We start from the raw sequence: 15,024 nt of genomic DNA on the forward strand, positions 1-15,024 counted from the left end.
GGAAATTATTACAACTTTTGATTTTTAAATGGTACCCACTGCATTTTCTGCGTTATTTGATAGAAAATGACATTCTGTATAGAATGACATATGGAGTGGTCAGAATTAAAATTGATCAAGTCCAATTTCCTACTATTTTAAGATAATCGTCTTTATACGTTTATGAAATATTGTTTTTCCAGTAGAGAAATGAATCAAATCATACTTCACGCATTAAGCAGCTATAGCCTGTTTCTGTTTGGTTTCCGAATATTCTGTTGATTCCTTTCAGAAGTGAGCTGGATCATGTCCATAAAATTTAAAGCTGTGCGCCATTTTAATACACGTGCTAAAGTTTAGAGCTAAAAAATTATTTTTTTGATAAAATGGATGATAATGAAACAAAGTCTTAACCATTTGCACCAAGTGAATCAGATTATCAACCATCTGAAAGGTCTGATTCTATCGATTCTGAAAGTATAGTTTGATTTATTATTATTTTCACTATTACTACATCAATAAGTTAGGCTGTTTTTCTTACAAATACTTATTTATCTGACATGTTGTTGATCTGAATAAAACTGCACGAAAAAGAAAAATCTTATCATTTCATATAGACGTAACGTAACACACTCTAAAAGACAACACGTGAATGACCTTCTTCACTTTATCCCGCCTATATACCATATCTTTTTTAAATCGAAGAAAACACTATTAATAGACAATGTGAAGTCAACAAATCCCTTAATGACGAAGAAGAATGTACCGATGAACCAATTTATATCTAAAATTTCAAATATTTTCAGAGATAAAATGGTTCAAGCCCAAAAAAGTATAAACAAACGTTCTTAAAAATGACCGCTGTTGTATTTTGAGTTACTTTAGTTTGCACTTTTTTAATACAATTTAAAATAATATAATAAAACATTGTGTCAAGTTTTTTTCTCCAGCCTGTTTTATTTTATTTAAGTAACGTTAAGAAACTTTTTAACTCTCATTTTCTCCATAATTATGTTCTAGGACTTGATCCAGTTCACTTGTGTACCCTTCATATCATATGTTAACTTTTGACATAGCTTAAAAAATAGTATTATAAATTTCGATCTAGAGTGCCATGGCTGTGATAGAAAACGCAACCACTAATTCTTTAATAATATAATAAATAATTTGATCATCTAATGTTTTTCGTCACATTTTCTGATCGGCTAAAAATGCTCAAATCGTATTTTTAATCATAACTGAATTTTTCCAAATGGAACGGGTGGCTTCATTAGCATATTTAGAAAAAGCACGAATACTTCGTACCACATACTTGCTATTTAGAGTCAAATTTTCATTATGAACACAGTCATGACACTCTATATTAAAATTTAAAATAGGTACTATTTTTTAAACAAAAATATCAAAAGTTGACATATGGGATGTCATTCTATTCAGAATGTCCTTTTCTATCGAATAAAGTAAAAAAATATCGAGGGTGCCGTTTAAAAACCAAAAATTGTCGTCATTTCCGGTGAAACAGAAAGTGACGTCAATCAATCCTGATTTATGTCATATACATACATACCAATCTCGTTTTTTATCGAAAAGAATAATAAAGTTATAGAAGTTAGTCACTTTTGAAAAAAGTATTGGCCAGTGCATATTATTACTTAAGAAAACAATTTCGGAATAGGTATGGACTGAGCATTATTATGTTCCCTTTTATATTATAGCAGAGTCAACCGCGAGGACCAAATTTTTAACGCACTATTCAAAAATAAATGGTTAATCGAGACGACTGATCTGCTTTTTTCGAAAAACAATGCTGGCATTTCGTAAATTTAGCACTCAGAGAAATAGGTAGATGTAGAGGAGCACTAATATATTTGTTGATACAAAAGTTACGTTTTTGTTCATAAGTCTTTAATAAAATTGCAACAAACTTCATACTGCCTAACAGTGAAATGAAGAGAGTCACTTTTTTTGTCAATCCTGTGGTACGAATGATTGATTGACCAAATGATCTGGCATGATTAAGACCAACCAATTTGGGTGTCCCAGAAATAATTGCAAGTATTTTAAGGGGTGGTAGATCTGGCCAAAAGAAACATATTTTCTCTTTACCATTTTTAAAATAAATTAATAATAACCGAGTTATTTAACTTTGAAAATTTTAAAAATAAAGCAACATTTTGAGAGCCGCCGGCAGCAATCGATAATCAGCCACAAATACCAAGCAATTACCAGAATCTCAGCTTGATCGACGTCCAGTGTTGACACATCGACTAGAAAGATTTAAAAACGACTTGGAAAATTCTGATTAAAAGTAAAAAACCACCCTGTATAGGATTATTTTTTGAGAATTTAAACTCCTATGTTTTTCTATATCATACTCTTGTTTTTGTGAACAAACACCAAAATAATTGATATTTCTATTTGAATAATAACAGTATTTTTACACGCTTACCTTACATTTGTCTATTTTTTTAGTTTTGTCAGAGGTTTACTATTGTGAGTAAAATCTCAAATGAATTGGATAACCTAAAAATTCCATCAGGCTGATTTGTTTAAATGTAGGTCAAACGTTGACTATTTACATATCTAATAGAGGGCGCTGATTCCGAACTGTTGAAAAGCTGTTAGTTTCATTATTTCAGTAAACTGTAAAGGTATTTAAAATATAGTAAACGTTACACTATGCTTAATAGTAATCTACAATGATTAAAAAATCTACTGTGAATAAAATTAATTTAAGTATTTTTTTTGTAGAAATTTAAAAATGTGAACTTATAACTTGTAAACATACAGAATGTGGAAAACGTAGGAGGTGACAGCACTGCATTCTCTCGAAGCGCTATAAACAAATTTTCGGAAATTGAACAAGCGACACTCAAAAGTTTTTCAATATTTTCCGGAAAATTTCAAGAAAAATATAAAATTTTCAACATTTTTTTTTGGGTCGAACTACAGTACCAATTAAAATACTTGCACTTATTTCTGGGGCACCCTGTATATTTCAATATCTTTCTAGACTTGAATATGCTTTTTTCCATTTGGCGTTCTTGCGTTATGGTGTAACTAATCCTATTTTGTTTTATCTAATAAGATGCAGTTGACCATATATTAAGGTAGGTAACTCTATGTTTACTTATTTTTCTGAGACTTCGCACTTATAAATATTAGAGCTAGACTTCATAGAAAAAATGAAATAGGTAAATGTGTAGGTAGCAACAATAATAATTGTAATATTATTAAATAGATAAGTGTAATATGCTAAATACGCATAATAATACTAATACACCAAAAATACATAATTTAGATTTAAGTAGAAATATTAAAAATTAGAAACGAGATTCTATTCTATCTATATATATTTTTTACTTTTATACTTGTTTTTATATTTTATATCTACTTTTATTCTTCCATTTCGCGATTATAAAAAAATCGCCATTTTTTACAGCCCCTGTTAACAAAAATTCGCCACATTGCTCACCCTTTTATTTTTTTTATATATATATAGATATATCCAAATATTTACTTAGTATTGGGATGTAAATATTTCAAATATTTTGCAAAAATTGCTTGTCCCTAGTTCAGTAAAATTTCGTTTTTTTTTACCTCGATAGTTTCGATGTTAGATCTTGTTCTTTTTTCTCTTACTCTGTACGTTGAAATTTGACAGATGGTTGTCGATTTTAAGGTAGAGAGTGTTCGGTTAAACAGAACACTTTGCTGTAAGGAACAAACACCAAATTCTTAGATCTAGTTTGTAACCTACTTAGGTAAATCATATAATGTTTTGTAAAATAATGCTGGAGTTTTTCTGTAATTTTGAAAAAAAAAATTAGTTATTGCTATCAATTAACATAAAATGTCAAAAATTATGACGTAAAAGTGGTTTTTTCAACTTTTCGATCATTTCTAATATAGTCTGTCCAACGACAAGATCCTTGACAGTGATAGATTTGTCTGTCATTTTAATTTCAAAGTAGTTTATTTTATTTTACAAAGAAATAAGTTGGTACAATTGGATCGCATAATTAATAATATTTAAATTTTGAGTGACAAGTGATTACTTCAAAATATTGTAAAAAAACTGTATGAAACTGGAAAAATCTAATCTTGGTTAATTAAATTTAATCTTAATTTTTCTGCAGTACTAAAATCTATTATTTACCTATCGTGTGATGTTATTTTACAGATACTCCAGTTTTTGGTACCATATACGAGATGGTATACAACTTTATTTGTGGCTAATACAACTCTCTGGCCATAGTCTCTGGCAAACTGAGTCTCTGGCGGTCTCTGTGCACCGAATATTAACTGTAAACTATGGTCTGGGTCAACACTTAATTTTCCCTCGTGTTTTCCTCCACATAATTTAAAAAAAACACGAAGCACAAGTAACAACACAGTCCATTTTACAAAATATTTATCATTTCTATTTGACATAATTTGGCACAAAATTTTAACCTATAATTTGGCAAGATTTTGACAACTCCCAAAAATCTTAAGTCGAGTTCATACGCATAGGCGTCCGTTTGTCGTTCATCGTTGCGTCAAACCAATAATATTGAAATATGATCTGTCATTTTTTGAAATAGACCAATAAAACTGGTTAAAAACAACAAGAAACGACGCATGACGTATTTATTTATAAACCCATCCATAGTTAACTTAAAAAATATTAGAAACTTTTTTTAGTGTAATCCTTGATTATAGGTGTGATAAATGGATTGGTATGGAAGTCATCTGTCAAATCCTTACCTGAGAAAAAAAAACAGAGTATCGATGTTTATATTTTTCTTAAGAAAAATAAATTAATATTTTACTAAAAAATAATCTCCATGTTTACTGAAAAACTCCAAGCAAAAATTCCTAAAAATTATTATACTTATTAGGTAGTCCTGTATAGGTATCTACTAATATACCCACAATTTAAATCATATTGAAAGATTATGTAAAAACTATATTTGTAAATCTGTATATTCCCTGCGTGTTTTGTTAGGTTATTCTTTAGACTGGACATACACAGAACGAGCAAAATTGTTTTAGTCAAAAACGGTTTTGTTTGTTGTACCATTAAGTATCCAGGGCAGCCCCTAGATATAGAACAGGTCGCCTCTATAAATGTTTTGACATGAAACGACTATCATTTGATCAACGTCGATCAACCTGACTGTGACTAAACGAGCCTAAGCCCGTGGTTATATTGGATGCGTGTCCGTGCGTTTTTGGTCGTGCTCGGACGTGCACGCAGCAAAAAACAAACAAGTGGTATCTACGTAGGCGGTTACATTGCATCGGAGTTTGCGCGTCCGTGCACGTACGTCAATTTCCGTTGGTCGGATGAAAACAAACTGGTTTGTTTTTTTTAATACGTGCACGTCCGAGCGTTCGAATTTTTATATCTCTGGGCCCAATACATTCCCGAAAAATTTGAATATTTTTGAATACCACGTTTATTTTTATTTTAGATATATTGCTGTTGCTGGAAACATTGTAAAATATTCAAAAAATTTGACCGGTTGCTGTTTTAATTCACCAAATATTTTACATATTCATTTTCTTCGCCTTTTCTTGCATATAAATCATTTACCTAACATTTTCTTCTGTTCATAAGTAGTTATTTTAACATTAAATCCTCAGACAGCATCAAAGTAGTGGCGTCCGTTTTAACAAACTCGACACACAGAACACCATGAACGCGCATCTAATATAACCACTAAAATAAAATAGTCGTGCGAGTAAATTCCGTCAGAGCTCGCACGTTTAAAAAAACGCAGGGACCCGCGTCCAATGTAACCGCGGGCTAAACCTAAAAGTTTTAAACCGCGCGACTGATCAGTGTGCGTTAAACCATTTAATTTGCATTGAAGCGTCACCTGAAAACACATTTAGTCAAAAACATTTTTGACTAAAACTGTTTTGGTTTGTGTGTGTGTCCAGGTTAGTGTAGGCTAGATTATTCTGTGTGATATAAAAACATGAGTATTTTAGAGAATTCCACTTATATAAGTTTTATTTTCTGTATCGGATCTTTTATCAATGAGATTATGCTAAAGAATATATAGGAGTCTGTAAAAATATCTAAAAAATATATCGACTATATGGTTGAATAAAAATAACCTCACAAGAGGTAGACAGAAAAAAGTGTTTGCATACAATATAAAATATATTTATAGTTATTCTCACATTAATTTTCCCTGTTTCGATATTTGACATTTAAACAAACTGTTGCCATCGTCAAAAACATTATCTGTAACGTCGTTTTTATTTGATTGTATGTGTTTTTGCCAATTTTTCTACATTCACAATTAAAAATTAGAAATGCAGGGTGTCCTTATTTTTCGTAGGTCATCTTTGGAAAAAACATTTTTTTTCCTCAAAAACTATATGAAATGTCGTTTTTTTTACATGAAATAAAAAATTTAGTAAATACTAAATACTAAAAGGAACATTCAATCAAAAAATCAAATTTATGTAAGGATGATGGTAGTTTTTACCCTTTTTGTATATTTTCTCGATTTTTTTGTGCAAGTCAAATATAGCGTCTAACAAAATATAGGCCCCCAAATCTCATTTAAATTAAAAATGTGTCAATTTTTGTTAAATTTAATACCCTCTAACGGACAAACAAAATTTTAATTTATTTTGAAACCCTGTATATCTCAAAATGTCATCTGACAATCAATAAAATTGATATTAAAGATATTTGTCGCGTTCATCAGGACGTAGCGCTACCGCAGCGATCACTAATTTTCTGCTGAACGTGCCGATTAGTTGTGAGCGCTCTGGGATCAGTCGCCATTTTTTCCATCAGATTTAAAATACGCTACGCTACCGATGCATGATGGATTAAACGTCACATACGCCAAATGTCACAAAATGTTTTGGAAAACGAAAACAAAGCATTTTGTTTATTGTTCTCGGTTGACTAATCCCCTCGATTTGTGCCAAAAATGGGTGAAAACAATTTAATATGCATTACTTATGATTTTGATCTAAAAAGCACGTTCAGCAGGATAACCAATCGATGGTACATCGCTCACTTATCAACTTGTCCTGATGAACGCGACCATTAACAATCTAGTATACCTTAAAATGGCACAAAATGTCTAAAATTTCACAAGGAATACTCTAAAATACTGAAGAAAAATCTCTGTACGATATTGATTAAATTTGATCAAATTTTAAAACCAAATTACATCCCAGTATTGACAACCATATTGAATTCGATTCGATAAAAAAATGACCCGTTTTATTAAACTGACAATAAGATGATTTTTAATCTTTATCCCACCCTCCATAATATACAGGAAGGTCGAATTGAAATAGGGAAACTTTGACAGCTTATTCTACACATAAAAATAAGTAAAAAACTTCCTAAAATGTTCCGTTTTGGAGATACAGGGTGTAGAAGTTTTGTTTTTATTTCGTTTTTTTTCCAAATAATTTCAAAATTAACATCGATATTCGAATGAAAATTGGTGTCTGGATGTTTTTTGACATGAGAAATTCAATTTCAATGTTAATATGACTTCTACTTGTAAAAGGCGTTACTTATATGTTTTTAATTGTTTTGAAGACTAATAACTTTTCGTCCTTACTTGTATTACACTACTGAGCGAAAAGTAAATATTCATTTTTGCTGTTTCTTTTTGCGTAGAAAGTGTTAGTGATGGCACTCACTGGCACGAAAAACCGACATCTTAAAGTTTTATATATTGTGTTCTAGTGTACCGGTTTTGATGAACTTTTAAGCAATTTGTAGCTAAATTATTTGACTTTTTAGCATCTCTTTCTAAATTCAAAATGAAAGTTTCCATCTGTCAATTATACGAGGGAACACAAAATGTTATTTTGGCAAAAGTTTGGAACACCCTGTGGAATATGTTAAAAAGCTAGGAATTTGAAAATAATTTTTTCATCTAGGTGCATGTTTTCTCGATAGTTTATTTTTTAGTTCATCTCAATAGCTTTATTTTTTTTTGGAGATAATCGCTTTTGAAGAAGACACTAACATTTTTTCGTAATTTTTACATTAAAACCATGCCTGTGCTTTTGGTCCCAGTCAACAGACCTATGAAATAGTGTTTATGATATATGTAATGTCAATGTTATTGAAAAATAATATTATTATTGTCTGTTGGCTGTTGGGCAGTTACTCTAACAGAGATGGTTTAAGTCCAGAAGTTGTATCCGCTATAGTTGCTTTAATTGAAGATGATAGATAGGGTTACCACAGATGAAACCTTGTCCACCCCGGGCAAGCCTTCCCAAAAATCCGGACAAAATCCGGACGTCATAATTTTTTAGCAATATAAGAGCAAAAATATTATATTGTTTAATTAGGAGTAAAAATGACACTTTTTGTGGCGAAGCTGTATGTTTGACGACATACAGGCGAGGCACAATAAGTCATTTTTACACCGAATAGAACATGCTATTTTGTTTTAAAACGCCACAAATAACTTTTTTGTGGCATTTGACAAAAATTTAATCCTTTCAGATAATATAAAAACATCTAAAAGTAATACCTAGAGTAATACCTTGGAACTTTGTAATTATATATCGAGAAACTATTGTTACGGCTCTTTGAGTTTGACACTTTATGTCAGTTTAATAATATATTTTCGTACTTTAATGCTTAGGCGTAAAAGTGCTTTACTTTTCAGCCTAGGCGTTAAAATGACTTTCTTATATTGTCAATTACGTCGCAAAAATTAATACTTTTGTGACGTTTGAAAAAAATATATATTTATAACTTTCAAAACTTAAAACTTACGAAGTAAAACAATGAATTTACACTGCTGAATTTATCGACGATTTCTTAAATAACTAAATTTATTAAAAATAATATATTATTTTGTTGCGACATTTCTTAATGGAACATCCGAACGCTTATGAAAAATCCACCCGGGCTCAACCGGGCGTAGTCAAAATCCGGACATGTCCGGATTAATCCGGACATCTGGTAACCCTAATTATAGAGATTTAAATTATATCTCTAAGAGATTTAGGTGTACAAGAAGTACAGTGCAGTCGCTTCCCCGAGACAAGTTCATATGCTGGATGTCCAGGAACCTTCGTATGAGAACTTCGAATCAAGACGATCGACTTATTGTAAGTTTATCGCTAAGAAACAGCCGTTTGCCAGCTTTTCAAATTATTTATAATGAATTTCGCCCAAGGAACGTACATGTAAGTGTGAACGGACTGTAAGAAGATTAAACGAAGCAAATCTTATGTCAAGAAGGCCTGCTTCGGGACCTCAACTTACTAGGTCTGTTGACTAAGACCAAAAGCAAAGGAATGGATTTAATGTAAAAATTACGAAAAAATGTTAGGGTCTTCTTCAAAAGCGAATATCTCCAACAAAAATAAAGCTATTGAGATGAACCAAAAAACAAACTATCGAGAAAGGATGTACCTATATAGATGAGAAAATGATTTTTAAATTCCTTGCTGTTTGCCTGTGTCAAACTCCCACCAAAATATAATTTTCAACATTTTGATTTTCCTCCTCTAATTGACAGATGGAAGCTTTCATTTTTAATTTAGAAAGAGATACTAAAACGTCTGATAATTTAGCTACATATTTCTTAAAAAATCATCAAAATCAGCCCATTAGAACAAAATATATTAAACTTTAAAGTACGTCAAAATTTTAAGGTGCCTGCTTTTTGGGCTGGTGAGTGTATTCCAAATTCTTGAGAACGGTTGCTCGTAGCGATGTTTACCAAGAGACCTTTTTAACGTTAAAATTCCCGAAAATTTATATTTTTTTTCTCAGTATAATAGTGTAATACAAGTACGGACACAAAGTTAGTACTCTTCAAAACAGTTCAAAAATTATGTAGGTAGCGTCCACTACAAGTAGAAGTCATACTGATATCGAAATCGAATTTGTCACATTAAAAACACCCAGACGCCAATTTTCATACAAATATCGACGTTAGTTCCGAAATTATCTGGAAAAAACGAAATAAAAATGAAACTTCAACACCCTGTATCCCGGAAACGAAGCATTTTAGGACATGAACTGATGATTTTTTATTTATTTTTATCTGTACAATACGTTATAGAAGTTTCCCGATTAGTATTCGTACCACCCTGTATATTGTCTAGCTTCTAGTTATATATTACATAACTAACTTGTAAAAATAGATACGGGGCGGCCCGAAAAAACTCCCCCTCTTACACTTTATAGGTTATGTACAGAGGGCGGTTCCGTATTCCATGAAAACTATAGCGTCATTTCTAAACAATGTAAATTTTATTGATTATGGCCTAATAACTTTAAACTGAATGACAATCTTTTTACTATTATAGTCGTTTATATCTTTACAAAGACTAGTTAAAAGAGAAAAAGAAAATATTGAATAATAATAATAATATATCTGTAGCTCTCGGATTTTCTCGTACAGGGTGTCAAATAAAAGTGTGATATATACGATGATTTTATTCCCTGAGGAAGAACTAAATGTAGAAGACTTGCAACGATAGAATAATATACGTATTTGACATCTTGTAGATCATCGCTTACCTCTGCATCCTATATGTATAACTAAGGTGGCGGGTAAAGTTTACGACTTACCCTGTATATTTTAAACGAGATGAATGTATTTCGTGTAATCAGTGTTTACCACATATCCCCCCATGTTTTAGCTAGTGACAATCTCGTCATGTGATGTATTTATTGTTGTACAGATCATGTTATGTTTTATTTGTTGGTGTCCTCCCTGTAATATTACAGATTGTGGATTGGGTTGAATGTATTTGAATCTAATCTGCTGTCTGGAATATAGAAATAGATTTGATTTTCACCTGGATATCATGAAATAAAATGTTTTTAAGAAAATAAACACGTAATACAATATGTAACACAATTAACAAATTATATAAATTGTCTTTGATACTGATAAATTATGAAAATTATGGCCTATCTTGAGCATACAGGGCGAGTCTTAAATAAGCGCAAATATTTTCAGGGGTAGTAGATATATATTTCGTAGTATTTTAGATTCAAAACATAAATTCTCTATAATATGACAACATAGGTAGTGGATTAAATTTACAAGAAAGAAAACCCAGAAAAGATACAGGGGTTCTCAAAATTTAAGAAAAAAATAATTTTTTTAAATGTTCAAACTCAAATGATTCGTTTTTTTTGGACTTATTTGAAATACGGTAAAAAGAAAATATGTTTCTTCTATCGAGATTTACCAGCCTTGAAAATATTTGCACTTATTTAAGACCCGTCCTGTATATTAAAGTATTATTCTAGGATGTAAAATAATTGTTTTTAGCAATCATAACAGATCAAAATCAAATCTATTTCATAATTGCTTTTAATTTTCCTATAAATATTCTCATAAAAAGAATATAAATGAAATAAATATGACACACCAAGGAAACAAAGTTATATAGTTAAAACAAACATTAAAGATTTATATTATAAAAAAAACGATACTGTTAACAATCAATGGAGAAAATAAAAACGTAAATATATACAGTGTGTTTCTATAGTTGTGCCACGACGTTAGACTTTAAGAAATATTATAAGAAATATATTCTATTATTTAACTGTTAAAATTAGTTGAAATTAACTGTTCTATATGTAGCTCAGTTCTGTTATACTGCATATGTGTTTAAAAACTTTAATATCTTCCTAAATAGAATAAATATCATCATCAATGCTAGAAAACGCAGAAAATTTCTTCCTTTTTCACGTCACATATCAAGTTAAAAGCTGACAAAAATCTCCATGAAGTTTTTAAGCACTGTGTAATTTATATCACCCATTTTTGACAGAATAAATAGAAAGTTTATCTCAAAGTTTATATATTCTTGCAAAGTAAGTGTGTTGAAACCGAATTATTTTTGTTATATTATTGAGATAATATAAATGTGTTGTTCATACTATATGTATTATAAAATAAAATATTTGATTTAAAAAATATGTCTTTTATTAATTCACTAGCGTGTACCCGCGACTTCGTTCGCGTCGAATTAATCATTTGTAATGGTGATGTTTGCCAAAAATAAGCTTTTTACGTCAAGCAGTTTAAGCAGAATCGTGGTTAATCAATTACCCAACTTTTTGAAACACCCTGTATGATTTTTTAAAAAATTTCAAAATATGTAAAAAAACAAAATAAATTGTGCGTGTCCAAGCGTTTTCCCGAAAGACTAACCGTTTTTTAAATAACAAATATTGTAATATTTGAGAGGTGGTTTCGCCCCCTTAGAATTCGAGTTTCGAAAAACCTTCTTATCGAACCTCTACACCCTAAAGCTTCATACGTTGAGTGGTTTGAGCAGGATTAATCAGTGAATCAGTCACTTAAGAATCTATACTAATATATAAAATCCTTAAGTGACTGACATACTGATTAATCATGATCCTGCTCAAACCATGCACTCAACGTAAGAAGCTCAATTTTGGCATACAGGTTGATTCTAGGGCGTAAAGGTTCGATACGAAGGTATTTTTCGAAATTCCAGTTCCAAGAGGGTGAAACCACCCCTCAAATATTACAATATTTTTTATTTAAAAAACGGTCAAGTTTCCGAAAAAACGCTTAAACACGTATATTTTATTTTGTTTTTTTACATATTTTAATTTTTTTTTTAAAATGTATACAGGTTGTTTCGAAAAATCTGGTCATTGATTAATCACTGCTTAAAGCGCTTGACGTAAAAAGCTGATTTTTGGAAAACAGATTGACTTTAGGGTGTATAGAGGTTCGATAAAAAGGGATTTTTTGAAACTCGAATTCTAAGGGTGTGAAACTATCCCTCAAATATTAAAATATTTTTTTATTTAAAAACCGGTGAGTTTTTCGGAAAAACTCTTAAACACGTATATTTTATTTTGTTGTTTTACACATTTTAAGATTTTTTTATAAATTTATACAGGGTTGTTTCATAAAATGTGACCACTGAGTAATCACGATTCGGCTTAAACTGCTTGACGTTTAAAGCTGATTTTTGGCAAACGGATTGACTCTGGGGTGTAGAGGTTCGATAAGGAGGGGTTTCTCGAATCTCAAATTCCAAGAGGGTGAAAACGCCCCTCAAATATTACATTATTTGTTATTTAAAAAACGGTTAGTCTTTCGGGAAAACGCTTGGACAAGCATAATTTATTTGGATTTTTTTACATATTTTGAAATTATTTAATAAATCATAAAGGGTGTTCCAAACAGTTGGGTAATTTCTTAACCACGATTCTGCTTAAACTGCTTGACGTAAAAAGCTTATTTTTGGCAAACGGATTTTTCGAAAGTCAAATTCCAACGAGATGAAACCACCCCTCAAATATTACCAAGTTATATAATAATATCGCCATATTGTTTTTTCTCATGCTGACATAAATGTGAGAAAATTTTATCCAGTTTGTATGTTAATGGAAATTCTTGCTTTGCCTTATCATCACCATTACAAATGATTAATTCGACGCGAACGAAGTCGCTGGTACACGCTAGTTAAGGGGGACCATTTGTACGACGAAATATGGAGCGATCGAGCGATCAACAATGATTGACATAGTTCGCGGCAATACTCACTTAGGGTTAATGATTGGTACCGATGGTAAAACAAATAGTTCCTTTTTATTTATAAATTATCTATGGTTAAAATGATTTTATATAAAATACAGGGTGTTACATCATGTGGCGTTAAAATATTTTTTTTGGAATATATTAAATTCTTTTAAAAATCGATTTTGCCTATTATTTTTTCTCTGTAAGGTTTTGTCTTAATATTTTAAATACTTCTTAGCTGATTTCGTTGAAGGTGATACAATTCCTACAATTCTATCATAAATCGACCAAACCAGATTATAAAATGCTCGGCGTGTGTTCGGCTAAAATTTAGATGTCTTTGTTATTACACTGGTGTAGGACCAGTATTCACACCAAACTCTTCACGTTATTGAAATAAAACAGTAATGTAGAAAACAATGTTTATTTTAATAAATTCAGTACCACTTAAAGTAGACAACAAACACCAAGTCAAGATATTCACATGTTTATTTTGATGCCCAATGCCAAGTGGCGGAACTAGGGGGGGGGGGGGCTAGGGGAGGCTTAGCCCCCCTAGACTCAAAATTAGCCCTCCAAGATGTTTGGTGCGGTTCAATAAAACCACGTGATATAGTGTGATTCTACGAGCAAAGCTGAGTAACAAGCGTCAGGTTCTCATGGTTGATCACCAAACTTTATTGATATTTATTAGTTTTAAGTTTTTGATAATATTTTATTATGTATAAAAATTATACTTTTTTTGGCGTACGCTTGGCATTTCAGGCGAGGCACAAAAAGTAATTTTTACTCAAATAGAACATGCAATTTTTTTACGTATTTTTTTTTAATCAATAATTTAAGAGTTATCAACAGAAAATTTGATTTTTTATATGGGACACCCTGTATATTTTTAATTCATTGAAAATAATTTAAAATTATCTTTCCAAAAATATAGCACACTTGGTATTTTGCCTGTGATAGAAAAAAATTCTAGCCGTGAACAGCAATTAAAACGAAAATAATATTTGCAATGAGAGATGCAGAATTTTATAACAATTTAAACTATATTTAACAACATCTCAACATCAACACATTTAAACTATATCTAATAACAATAAAAATAAATAACAAACCAAGAGATTTTGCTACATGTGTTTGACATGTCGACCGTATTCTATTATGGACACACGGGACCGTTTTTAAACATTTCTCGCGAAATTTATTAACTCAGTGGCGGTGAAAGATACCCTCGCATAACCGCTAATTACTTCTAATTCTTGTCTAGATTATACAGGCAATTTGAAAATAAAAACATTTATTCTTTCGCAAATAGAAAAATCCATACGCGCTAAGTCCAGCGGCCTCGACGGCCAACGCCTGGAACCTTGGTTAGCTATTCATTATTCTCGAATTGGCTGCAAAAATTTGCTGATAACTTCAGTGTTCTGGGGCGATGCTTCGTTTTGCTGAAAAAATATGTTTTCGAGTTCCATTAGGGGCAGATCGTCAAATAAGGAGTCCAAAGCCTACT

This window comes from Sitophilus oryzae, unplaced genomic scaffold (assembly GCF_002938485.1).
Source record: "Sitophilus oryzae breed Bouriz unplaced genomic scaffold, Soryzae_2.0 scaffold_1499_pilon_pilon, whole genome shotgun sequence".
NCBI lineage: Eukaryota > Metazoa > Arthropoda > Insecta > Coleoptera > Curculionidae > Sitophilus > Sitophilus oryzae.